General features: G+C 41.9%; 1 protein-coding gene across 3 annotated transcripts in view; it reads right to left on the reverse strand.

Moving 5' to 3' along the window:
• Positions 1–13,365, reverse strand: part of GALNT9 (polypeptide N-acetylgalactosaminyltransferase 9) — a 313,510-nt gene that overhangs the window by 222,107 nt on the left and 78,038 nt on the right. The window lies entirely within an intron of this gene.

The raw sequence follows: 13,365 nt of genomic DNA on the forward strand, positions 1-13,365 counted from the left end.
CCCCAAAGGTGGCTGTTGTCCAAGGGAGGCAGAGGGGTCTGGAAGCTGCGACGTGCAGATGGCCAGCTGGCTGGTCATGCACAACACAAAGGCTATGGAGCCAGATGGCTGATGTTAGGAAGAGCAGGAGAGATCAGCTTGAGTGAACTTGCTGGCATCATTTACGGTCATTTCAGGACAGGCATGAAGGCACCATCCTAAGTGCTGTTCTGAGCTGTTCCATCATATGCGCATACCCTTGCTCAGAAAAGAAAATGACATTCACCATGGTTTGCAAAAAGTCCTCAATACCATCAAAGTAAATCCCTCCCTACTATCCAAATATCCTTTCTGGGGATACTCTATTGCAGCTTTAATAGTTATTTACCTATTAGTATTATTTATCTATTATTTAACTATTCCACAAGCATGCTTCAAAATCTAGCTAATTAACAGGAATTCCTCTGCAAACTGTTAATTGCAGAAAAACCTCTCAGGTATGCCCAGGGCCCCAGCAAGATTACAGGTGAGTGACAATGGGATGTACAGCTCTGACCAACAACAGGACAACACAGCCAGAGGCAGGAACCAGAGCTGCCAGTCACACCTCCTCAGTCTGGGTCTGGTGAGCTAGACCTCACCCCCTGCACTGGAAAAGTGCAACACTATCGATCAGTTACAAGAGCACAGTTTATCTGTTCCTTTTCCATTGTCTTTCCATGCATTTTCCCTCTCTGCCATCTCTTCCTGAATGATCTCATTCATTTGCTCCTGCTTTACACATCAAAAGGATAACTAAGAAACACCTACCATCCAACCCGATGAGACAAAGGGGAACAATACTTTGAGGAAATCAGCAAGGCAAAGCTGTTGCAGTCACAAAGGAGCATTAGCTTGGGTACAGGACCTGGTCTGGCCATGACAGCACTGGTCCCCGTGGGAAATGAGCTGCTCAGGGTTCATTTGCTTTTCTGTGGAGCTCCACATCCTACCCTGAGCTCCAGGCTGATGAAGCTAGACCACAATCAGGAGTGACTTTAAACCCAGACTGAGGATGCTGTGGACCAGATCTTCAGGTAATGTGAATGAGCACCGATGTCAAGGAAGATTTATAACAGCTGAGAAATTTGTTTTCTTCCCAGCCCATCTTGCAAGAGTAAAGCACTTTCTTCGGTCATGAGACACTAGCAGGGTTTGCAAGGCTCTGTCTCCAATTCCTTCCAGAGCCAGGCCTGCCTCCTGAGGACTGTAGCAGTCTCGCCCAGGATCTCTGGTCTTTTAATTCAATTCCCTTAAACCAACAGCACTGTCTAGGCTTTTCCCTTCCATTCTGATTAGCAGACCAAATATATTCTACATGAATTGCATAATTATATCAGCAAATCCATTTTCTTTTGCAATTTTTTCCCAGCTTCCCAAACTATAGGGCTTTTCCCCCTGCAGAACTCCCCAAAGAGATGCCACAAAGCAAAGCAATCATGCAAAAAGATTTATGACAGTCATTTGTATACATGAGTATGCTCACAGACATTTGAGTTCCCTCTTCTGTCTTCTCCTTTTACTTAGTGTGAAAGTGCAAGCTGTTCCCAAGTCACATTTATACATTTTTCATAAATCAGATACACTCACATCATTTGTAGAGATGGACATAAGGGTTTTTTGTCTTTTCTTCTTCCAGTGTCCCAGCATATTTCATGCTTTGCCTGGAGTCTTTAGCAAGCATCAGATTTAACAAGAAGGGACACACCTTGTGGTTAATCATGACCTGGACTGAGCCTTTGCTGAGTGATCCACGTAAGATTGGCACTAACTGAAGTGCCTGAGGAAGAAAGCGTGACTCAGGTGCAGCTCCTGCCTCACCACTCCACAGTTTGATCCTGCAGCTTTTAGATAGGTACAGTCTACTCACCTGGAGTCAACTTCTGCACCTTCCAGGTTATATCCCTGCTCCGGGGGAGCGTGAGCCTGAGAGATGAGCAGTAATGAACCAACAAAAAGAGTGCAACAGGCCTTATGCCAGACTGTTCTGCAGGGCCCAGCCACAACTTGGCTATTCATTAGCATTAAAACAGCAAGAACTGGTTCAAAAATGATTCACAAAAACTAACACTGATTTCTGCATGTGCTATGGACTTGCAGAACAGACACAGACATCTCATTTAGTTTTTTCCCCATGTCAGTTTCCTATTTGCAAATACCTGCCCTCAGGAATTTGGAACTCTGACATCAAGACTGCCCTGCGATGGAGGATAGGTTATAACATTCGCACAGGTTCCCCGAGTGTTACAAACCAAGAAGGTCCGTAACTGCGTATTACAGACACACTTGCAGTACACAAGATGCATAAGACTGGAAACAGCCAGCACTCACCTTGCTCTGCTTGGGCAATCCTCTCCTCACCCTACTCATGGACACACATATAAAACACGCAGGTGGTAGAATCCCTCTACACTGCTTTGCATCCACTCTATACAGGTGTAAACAACCTCCTGAAATGCACGGCAGGGGGGAATCAAACCACAGCACATCATTTGTCCCGAGTGTCTGGCTAGTAATTCATCTCATTATAGTATAAAGTAGAAACACAGAAGCAGACTAAATGAGTTCCTGAGTAGAATATCTACCCTATTACTCAGCTGAATGCTTCCAAATAGTTACGAGAAAATATTAATCTTCTGTATTCCTGGGAACATGCCGATACAGCATGTAGAGTTAAAGGCCAGGGAAGACTTCAGCCTTCCAGCACCCAGCACTTAGCACATAACCTCCTCTTGTGACTGCTCTCTCAGGAAGCAAAGTCGGGCTGGGCTTTGGCTGCATCAGTTGAACAGAGCACAGAGATCCATGTTTATCTGTGGTATCTATCACACATTTTGTGCTACTTAAGGCAAGTGCCTTACTTCTCAGCTTCAGCACACCTGTCAGAATTAGGAATAATTAGACATGTGGGTTTTTTTCTTTCATGTAGGAAAGTTGAACAAAGCTTTTTCCATTCTTGTCAAACGTACATTTGCAAAACACTGGCATTGATTAGACACAACAGCCAAAGAAGGTGACAATAAAAGCTGCGTAAAAGGAGACTTTGAGCTGTTTCCTGTGAATATGAGACAAAATATTGCTAGCCAAAATAATATGCTTCCTGAAAATATTTCATTTAATTGAATATAATGTGTTTTTATGGCAATGATGTTTGCCCAAAACACAGGACTGCTGAAGCTTTATTCAGAAAAGCTTTGAAATCACACTGAAAGGTGCCATTTCTGTACAAGAGCAGTATCATATTTTATTAGTCCAGAGTAGCAAGATCACTAAAGAGTGCAAGGTGGTGACAGGAAGATGCTACTAAAATCATCTAAAGAAGCTGAAGATCTGTCCAGATTAGAGAAAACTGAACAAAAAGTCTCACTATTCAAAGCCTAGCATGACCAAATTATGAAATTGCTGATATGTGTTGCAAGAATAAAGATGAGTATGACAAGAAGAGGGAAAAAAAACCCAAATAACGTATTAGGAAAAAACCAGTTTCTGACTGATGGAAATTGAACGTGGGTATGGAGGCTAGTCTTCTGATGTGGTTTTATTTCTAGTCACTGTAAAAGTTGATATGTGAAGCTGTAAAGCTAGTCAAAATGTGTCTAATTCAAGATCTATGGATTGTGTACTTGGCAGAATATTTCTTACAGGGACATTATCAAGCCACTATTCTAACTGCCAGTTTAAATAATCCTGTAAAGATAACAACTAATGCTCTAACTAAAAACACTTTTTCCATCAAGTAAATAATGTTAAAGATATGTGTAGCTGATATGATGGACATTACAAATTCTTAGTCTTTCAATGGTTGCTCAAGATGTTTAATTTACTATGAAGTCTCAAGTTAGTGTTTAGAATGTTTTACTATATGACTTTGAGAAGGCAAGACTTTTTTTAGCTGCTTCTTCCTCTGCAGAACAGCTCTTGCACTGCAACCCTTTGCAAAGGTCAGATGTGAATTTATAGAAAAAGTCCTGATTTCTTCACTGGCAGACAAACTAGACCTTGGAGCTTTAACAATCTCCCATCACCTGTAAAAAATGCTTTTTTACCATCCTCCTGGACAGAGCTTGACATGCATTGAAGCCACAGTCATCAAATTCATCACCGTCAGTGCCTCCAGATTTACATTGCTGTAAAGGAGAAAATACTCGACCCATATGGTCTTAATCCCTACTTTTCCTTCAGTAAATGAAATTACTTATTCTGGGTTTCCCAGGTGTGAGGCTTCCTGTCTCTGTGCATCTATACTTCTATTAAACTGCTCTTCCTCCTTAATTTCCCTTTAATAAAACACCTTCTAGCTCACTAGTATATAAGGAATCTTCATCGCAGGTGCACAAGTAAAACATACTGCAAATGAAATCTGCTACCCACAAAATCTACTGCTTAACTTAACAGCATGTGCTAAACTTACATGCAAACACCATCCAAGTTTGACAAGGAGGAAGTTTCTGGTATGAGTAAGAGCAAGGTATGAATAAGAATTCTGCCAGATCTGTTCAGCCAACAAACATGAAGCACTTCAGCGAAAGGCAAGTGAGTACATGGTTAAAAGTTCAGCCCCCATGGGAACTATTCCCATACTATACATTAATGCTTGCTTAAATGCTTTGCTGAAATAATGGCATATTCAGCATCTTCAAGGACCAAGTTTTTGCCAGTACTTAAAATATCACTATAGGAGATAGGGGCAAATAGCCAAGCCTAGAAAGAGATCATGGCCCTGTGGAAGCCATATACAAATACCTTCTGAGCTCATCATTCTGTGAACAGTGAGCATGCGAGATTATCTCAGCCTCTCTGTATTGTGCAAGAAACATCAAATGTAATAATACGCTTTCGCAGGTGGAATCCACAGGCAGTTTAAGTGGGTCCTGGTTGCTTTGCATTACTTGGGAGCAAAAATTCCCACACAAGTGAGAGCTGAGAGACAACTGGTCTGTGGAGGTAGCACAGAAAAGAAAATAACAGCAGAGGGGAGCAGAAAAACTGGAAGAGGAGAACTGCAACAAACCCAATCTGATGTCCTTTACAAAGGGTGTTTTGTCTTTCATATGCATTTACAATCATTTTGCGAACATTGAAGAAAGAAGTCTAAAAATCTCAGTCTAATTTGAGAAAGAAGAAAGCCAGAAGAGAGATGCTGCCCTGTCCAGATGACACCAGCCTTCTTCAGGATGCTGATCTCAGGAGGGTGAAGTTTCCCACTTTTTCACAACTCAGTATATTGCAAATGAAATCTAGTGCCTCAGGCAGACACTATGGGGAAATTTCTATTTCAGTCAGCCAAGATCGATGAGCAGACTACTGACTGGTAAAAAGGGTCAAGAATTAGCAAAGCAAAGGACTTTTTAATGGAACTTTATATTGTTGATCTCCATCTGCCATCAAGAGTCTTCAGTCACAGCATGAAATTTATTCAGACATTATAACCACCTAGCCTTACTCTGACATTGGGACTTAATGCCTTCTCTTGTTAATATCATTCAGCAACAGCTGCATTATATTACCTGCCAAAATCTATTAATCCAATTCTGTTTTCATGTATATTTATCATTTCACTGCCAACCACAGTCAAATGATTCTGTAAGACATATTGATTTCCTGAATGAATTAAATGAAAAGTATCTGTCATAAGTTTTACAGTGGTGTGATTTTCAGGTACTCTTGGTTTTTTGTTCTCTTTTATTCCCACTAACTTATGGATAGCAATAAGGGAATAGAGATGCGCTACCAACTATGTGGAGTTTTTTGCTTCCTGTCATTTTATTTGCTTAGAACTGTGGCATAGAGCTAAATATCCTCACCTTCCTCATATAATGATTCTACTTAATTTTAGGTGAGTTCCTTGTGCAAAATGCTATTTCACCACAACTACTTATTTGAGTAGTACCCAGAATCAGAGCTAACCACGTCCATTTTAACAAAACCATTCTGTACTTCTGCCCTTGCATTCATATCCTAAGACCCAGTGTATAGCAAGTTATTGCCCATCTCCAACCACATTCAATGGTAGGCTTCCACCAACTTCACCAAAGATGGATTTGAGCTTCACACCCTGTTTAAACAAATTCCCTATCTACAAAACACTGGCCAAGTTGTGCAATGAACCACAGACAGCACTCTGCCTTCCACAGCTGGGTTGCTACACGGCAAAAAGTGCAACACATCTCCCCCAGTTAATGAATATTTACCATTTACATATAGTATCCACAAAGAGAATTTAATACATAGCAAAAACCAAGATGGATTTGTTAAAAGACAACTGGAGGCCTTGGTCATTGAACCCAGGAGTCCTGAGAAAACATGACACTTCTCAAGCAAGCCCCTTTCATCATTTTCTTCAAATGAAATTATAATAAAGTTCACCACGCCTAAAGCAAAATTTACAGTCCACAGGGACTTCAAAAGTGACAAAAGGATAAGAGATATGCTAATACGAACCAGACAGACTCTTTCAATCCAGAGTGGGAGGTACCAATCACCTGGAGATAACACAGTCCCTCTCAATGACATTCAAGTGACTGTAATTTTTCCCAAAACGTTTTTTTCTCCTAACTCTTCAAGTGTTGATGAACTGAATAAGAGCCTTTAAAAGCTTTCTTGTCTCCCCTTCAGCTCATCTCTGAGGATGTCTTGTAGATAGATGGCCCAGTGTTTGGAAAATGCTGTGTTACAGAGAGGTTCAGCTCTTGCACTGGAACACAACTGAGTAGTGAGGCAGAGTGAATCTGATTCATCTCTATTTGGTAATGCCAGTGAGAACACCCAAATGACCCCAGAGTTGTTCATCTCTCAAGCTCATTGCCTCCATCCCATTGCCTAGGACAAAAGTTCGCCTATCATCATTATCTGCAGGTTGTAAATCTTCTCCATCTTCCAAAGGACAGAGATGCAAAATGAAGCTTGTTTTCAAAGATCGTGCTGCCAGTAGCTAAGACAGATGCTCCTCAGAATGATACCAAATGAGCTGTGGAACACAGGCTGTTATGAGTTGGACCCTGTGTGCAATACATCAAGCTTTTAATAGTCAAGACACAGCACTGTGCAGGTGAGGTTTATTGCATGGTTTGTAGAACAGGTGTGATATGTTGCTGAGCAAAACAACAGCTAGGTAAAGCATTTGCTGCCTGTATCCTGGGCTCTGAACTTGCAAAAAGCACAGCAGCTGTGGCCCATGCTGCCAATGACCCTGTGTGGGCAAGCACCATGTTCCCCAAACAGGTGTTACCACATTAGTAGATCACACAGAGAAAGACACACATACAATAATGCGTTTTGCCATGTTTCCCACATGATTAGGGAGAATTTGCCCCTTGATATTTATTAATGGTCCAAACAAATCTGGGAGATGATGAAAGAGGATGAGAAAAGGACAATCCCCTGGTCAACTTAACCTTACCTAAGTCATTTCTTAGCAGAAGCATAGAAGAGAAAGATCTTAAGGCTGGCTGAAAGTGCAGGTGTCTCAGTCCAGAGATGTGCTCCACACATAAGGTACAAAGAAGCAGAAACACATGGCAAAAATATTTGGCTTTCGGGAGGTGATGTCAATTAGCAGAGACTTCAGAAATGGTGGGTCCCCACTTGAGGGAGTTCCCAGGAGAACAGGCAAAATAAGAATCAGAAAGATGATTCCAGCATTTTCACTTGTGTCTCGGTCAGGGAGAATCATGCAGATTTTAAGCATGCTAAGACAGAGAAGACTACAGTATTTTTGAGTCAAAGGGGTGACAGTCTAGATAGGAAGCCTGCCTGAGCACAGAAAGAGAAAAGGCATTTTTTAGAAGTGATAAAGAAAATAGAGCCTGTCCACTGCCTGAAGGAGGGGAGGGAATTTTGGGGTAAGACAGGGAAGAGATGGTATCTAGGTAATAGGCCTAGGTCAAACTGAGCATATTTCCTATATGTTACCCCTGATGCTTTATTACTGAGGTAAGAGGCAATGATTTCATTTCACTTTCTTTCAGACACTACAGCTTAGTAATTTCTCTAGGATCATCTTGATTTTTCTTTCCTCTCTGACCTCCAGATCTCTGCATTTGATATTTCCTCAGCAAACTTTTCTGTAGCCACTGTGAATAACAAAACGATGCTACTTCTACTCTCAGTATTCCCAGTTCTGCTGCTGCTATTTGCTCTGGAACTGGAGCTCTTTGCCTTGGCCATATTGACTCAGGGCTCCCACAGATCAAAACTGCACTAGCGTCATTTGCAAAATTGAACAGTTACTACAAAACGCTTCATTTTGCACAGACAGCCTGCACTTAAAGTCAGCTCCCTGTGAAACAGCTATAAAATGTTTCTGAGGAAAGGAGCAGTATTGGCTTTTCTTTTTGTTTTTTCCCCTTGTCTAACAAAATGGGAAATAGGAAATCCGTGCACAGTGACAGCAGTGCCTTAGCTCAGGCCTGACTCAGGCATTTGAGAGGTTTCCTCCCTTCACCAAACTGCAGGACAAGTGATGCCTTTATGAGTACATGAGTGGTACTGACATCCCATCATACCAAATGCTGGATACTAAGTATATCATGGCCTGTACAGGTGCATAATAACCCCTTTCTTTTCCTCTCTACCTTCTCCTCAATATTACCAAAGGGGCTTGTGCAGCTGCTTGATGAAGCTGAACAATAAATTACAGTTAGCTCAATCAAGATTCAGACTCAGACCACGTGCTTATCAAGAAAAGGCAGTCTCCCCTCCCTAATCTGGCTCCCCAGAGCTGGAGCAGGGAAGAAACATTTGATCTGAACATTCAGGTGCAGATTGGTGCTCTCCTCTAGAGACAGCTGGACAGCTCGCATCTGTCGCTGGACAAACTCCCAGGTCAGTTCAGCTGCCACTGGGAAGTGTTGCAGAGGGCTATGTATTGCTAGCAAACTACTCTTCCTGATCCTCCCCAGGAGCAGGAATGGCTTGTAGATCAGAGGATGTTTCTGAGTCACAGCACTCTGGGGCTCATGCTCAACCTCTGCATTGCCAAAGCCACCCATAACCCTAAAGAGCTCTCCAGGGAGCATGTTAGTTTGCTGGAGCTTTTATTCCCAGATAACAGTCTGAAGCTTCAGCTGGAAGAGGAAACAACATAGTGTACATATTAAAACAGCTACAACAGAGGAGGAAATCGCCTTTCATTAATTTTCCATAAGTGGATTACACCAAGCAGAGTGTAAACAGTCCCACGGGCACCAATTACCAGGCTTATTCTATAACTGAATTGTCCTAAACAAGCACCATTTTAATTTGAATATCAAATACTTTACACAGCAGGAAAGAGAAGGAATAAACCAACCTAACAATGCATTTGTTATGGATTTCTATAAAATTGCTGTAGAAACCTCTATGTCCCCAGCGCACTGTGCATATTCTCTTTGCATATGCTCATGCTGCACACCTCACTCAATCAGATGAGAGGCAGCATGGGCACATGCCAGCTATTGCAGTGTTAACAAAACTGCTCCAGAATTCAAGCAGGGCCAAATAAAAAACAAAACAAAACAAACAAAAAAACCCACAACAAAACAACCCACCCACCCATCCCCTGCATTTAATTAGATTTGGCATGATTCCCTGTTTTTTCTTTTAAGAGACTAACTTACTAGACCTATTTTCTGCTTCTAAATGTCTTGATGAAACTAGCCTTTGAGTATGATTTTTCTTTCATAAATTGGAATGAATAAATACCTCATACCTCCAGGACTGAATGAAGCCAGTGGCATTACAGAAACAGCACCCAGCATTATCCAGGTCAGTTCACCAGCATAACAGAAGCAGCACACATTCTCCCATAAAGATGTGGGGGTTTCTTGCCATTTTCCATCCAAGCTCTAGCTTGTTCCTGAACCGTCATTCCAACTCCATGCATTAACTGTTTTACTCAATGAAGCTCATGCATATACTCTGAAGGACACCTACTGCTTAAACCACAGGGTTCCTAGCTCTTAATCTTCCCTCTTGTAGAACATCTATCTACCAGAAACAGTAACAATGCTGGGAAAAAGCATCAGAAAGTATGTCTCCTGATCTAAATCTCCACCACACTGACTGACAAGGCAGATTTGCAAGAAGGTATTCGGAGCCTTTATTGGTATAAATTCAGTGATCTTGTCACAGGACACTCACTACTGCAATATGTTCTGACAGACCATGCTGTAAATTGAAAGCAAAGTGTTCTCTATACAGTTCTTGAAGAAATAATTTGGTTCCTAGGTGAAGACAATCTTGTTAAATGTCTTTGAAGTTCTGAATACTAAACAGCCCTTTTTTCCTGCCAGTATATTTTCGGTTCCTTTTATACATCATAGAGACGAATGGGCAGGAAAGAGCAGCCTTCTGGAAACTGAGTTTGGTCTTTGCCCAAAACCATTATTCACTTCCATGTAGCAACAGCAAGAACTGCATGTTTGCCGCTTTTACTTACCACATTAAAAGAAAAGGCCCTAAAGAGAAATATGGAGAGAAATTTTTACACGTAAACCAGAAGCTATTAAGTTTCCTCTTCTTCAGTTTCATCAAGCAGAAGAAAACTCAGCAACTGCTTAGACTGAATCTAACCATCTTATTTAATAACCAGTCTCCAACAAGGCCAAGCCACAGTGTCCTTCCATTAACATTTGCCTATAAGAAGGCAGGATTAAACAAGTGGATCAACAAGACTCTAAAGGAAAGAGTTTGATGTCTTCTAAATCTGTCTGGCTGTTCCCACGCAGAAACAGAAGTTCTGCCCTTCCCCCTACACATTCCTCTGCTTCATTATGGCAGATTAAAGGTAATCAGCCACAGGGCTTTGTGCCCAGATGCAAACTGCCCCAGAATCCCATCTCTATCTGTAATTCCTCCTGTGCCAGCCTTGTCCTTCTGAAGCTCCTCCCTCCCCCCATGAGTGACTTCAGCCAGCCCTGCATGGCCATGGCCTCCACACATGGACACTGGTGTGGAGCACTACTGCACTGGCATTTCCCCTTTTTCACTGTTTTTTAAGGCTAATGTGTATCACACGTTTCACAGAAGAACAGAAGTGCAGACTACAAATATCACTGAGTCAGCTTCAGGTACCATTAATTTTCAGACTTTGCCACCACTGAAGAAACAGGAAGGGCAGGCACAGGATATAATTTACAGCCCTTCCTTTGGTTGTCAGGAGCTCAAGCAACTCTCTTATTCATAATACACATACTGTTCCTGTATTATGCTTGCTGCCTGGATCTGCCAAAAGCGCATACTTCTCATTCAGCCCCATCCATTATTGCCAACACAATGGAAAAACAGTTCAGATCCTTGCTCCAACATAGACTTCCCGTGTGACCTTGACCAAGTCGCTTTACCTCAGCTCTCCTCCTGGGAAACATCCATGAGCTCCTACTTCAATAGAGCGTCAGAAGGATAAATTACAATTCACCAGAACAGATAAGTTATGAAACACTGGGATAATGATTAAGGATGGACCTACATTTTTCAGCTAATTGGTTGTGCATGCTTTACTACAGAGATCGCTAGATTTGCTCCTCATACTTGCACAGTCCCCGTGCAACCACCACAGTATCCAGGCAGCTTGCATATAGTTGAATTATGTTCCAAGACATATCCACATGTCTCTAACTCAGCCTCTGGGATGAGATATACTGAATGAAAAATAGGAGCAACAAATTTCAGGCTCAGTGGAGAAGCTCCCTGTATATTTATGAGCCTAAGTCCAGCCTTTAAAAACTCTCTTTTCCCCAGTGCAGTTTCCTTCAACAGGAAGTCATGGATAAAACACAGAGAAGCTGCTAATAATAAAACGGTCAGGCAGAAAGAATAGATTTTTTTTTTTTCCACATCACTACTAGCACAGTGAAATAGTAAAGAGCACCAATAATTTATTTACTGGTCTCCAATACTTCACATCCTGCTGTTTTTCTACCCCCAAACAAGACCCTGTGGGTTTAATTAAGTTTTCAGAGGAGGCTTGGGAGATACAATTTCACTCTATGTCATTTATTCCATGTTTTCTACAGACGCATGGGGAAAAACTTACACAGCGCAATAGATCAAACATGGTGCTGGTGAGCAATACACTAGATAGACATGCAACCCCCCCTTGTCCTAATGCTTTAATACTGCAAGGGATGACCACAACTGAAGGAAGTCCAGAAAGCCTGTGCCTGTATGGGGCAAGGCAGCCCTCAAAACTTAGCTTATCATGGACATCGTTCTTCCCCAAAAAATGGGAGAAAGATGTTAACAGGTCCCCTGACATATCTTTCCTCCCCTCTTTTCCACATCCACATGGCACTACCTTATCCCTGGACATCTATAATAAGGCTGGCATTTCCAGTGTTAATGTTTGAGACTCCCACAGGCAATAAACTAACGATATGCTCTGGACAAATTACCTAAAAGTAGGTCCAAAGGAGTATTCAGACCTCTGAAGATGCAAACAGGCACTTGCATTTGGGAGTTCAGCACTTGCAAAATGAACCAACAAACAGGCTAGGATCTTGAGACAAGTTAATATGTTTACATATTTGGCCCTTGAACTTTCTGCCTCAGTGCATCACCTGCATTACAAGAAAACATGAATATCTGACCTCTGAGGGACAGTGTGAAAGACTAGGGAAGTGCTCGTATACTACAAGGAGATCATAGAATCTTTTAGGTTGGAAAAGACCATTGAGACCACCAAGTCCAACTGTTAACCCAGCACTGCCAAAGTCCATCACTAAACCATGTCCCTAAGCACCACATCTACACATTCTTTAAATGCCTCCAGAGATGGTGATTCCACCACCTCCCCAGGCAGCCTGTTCCAATGCCTGACAACCCCTTCCCATGAAGGAGTGTTTTTTAATATCCAATCTAAACCTCACTGATATAACTTGAGAATGAATCTTCTTGACGTGAAGCAGATTAACCCAACCTACTCAAGACCTTGGCAGAACACTACAAGTAGTAAGGTGCTCAGTAATCTTGCTTTGAAACAGATGAAGATCAATCCATATCTGAGGAAGATGACTAGAGCTCCAGAACAATAACTGAAATTGATTCTCAGCCCTAGGCCTTCTGTCTACTTCTGTAGGGAAAAAAAAAACCAAACCACAAACAAAACCCCAACTACTTAAGCTTGGAGGCCACTATCAGTGTATTTTTCATTATTTTAAAAAATGACTGTGTTTATTTGCTCTCCCTGTTGTTTCTAAGCCAACATCTTAGAAGCCTGAAAGAGAAATATATGTCTTAATCAATGTCTTGTTTTGTTCCTCCTCTGCCACCCATGTACAGTGGTTTGCTTATTGAGGCCCATTCATGTGTAGGGGCTGCTGGCATTGATATATTTTGTTAGCAGGGTAGAGTGGGGGTTGAGTAGACTGG

Source organism: Falco punctatus, assembly GCF_963210335.1.
Source record: "Falco punctatus genome assembly, chromosome: 1".
NCBI lineage: Eukaryota > Metazoa > Chordata > Aves > Falconiformes > Falconidae > Falco > Falco punctatus.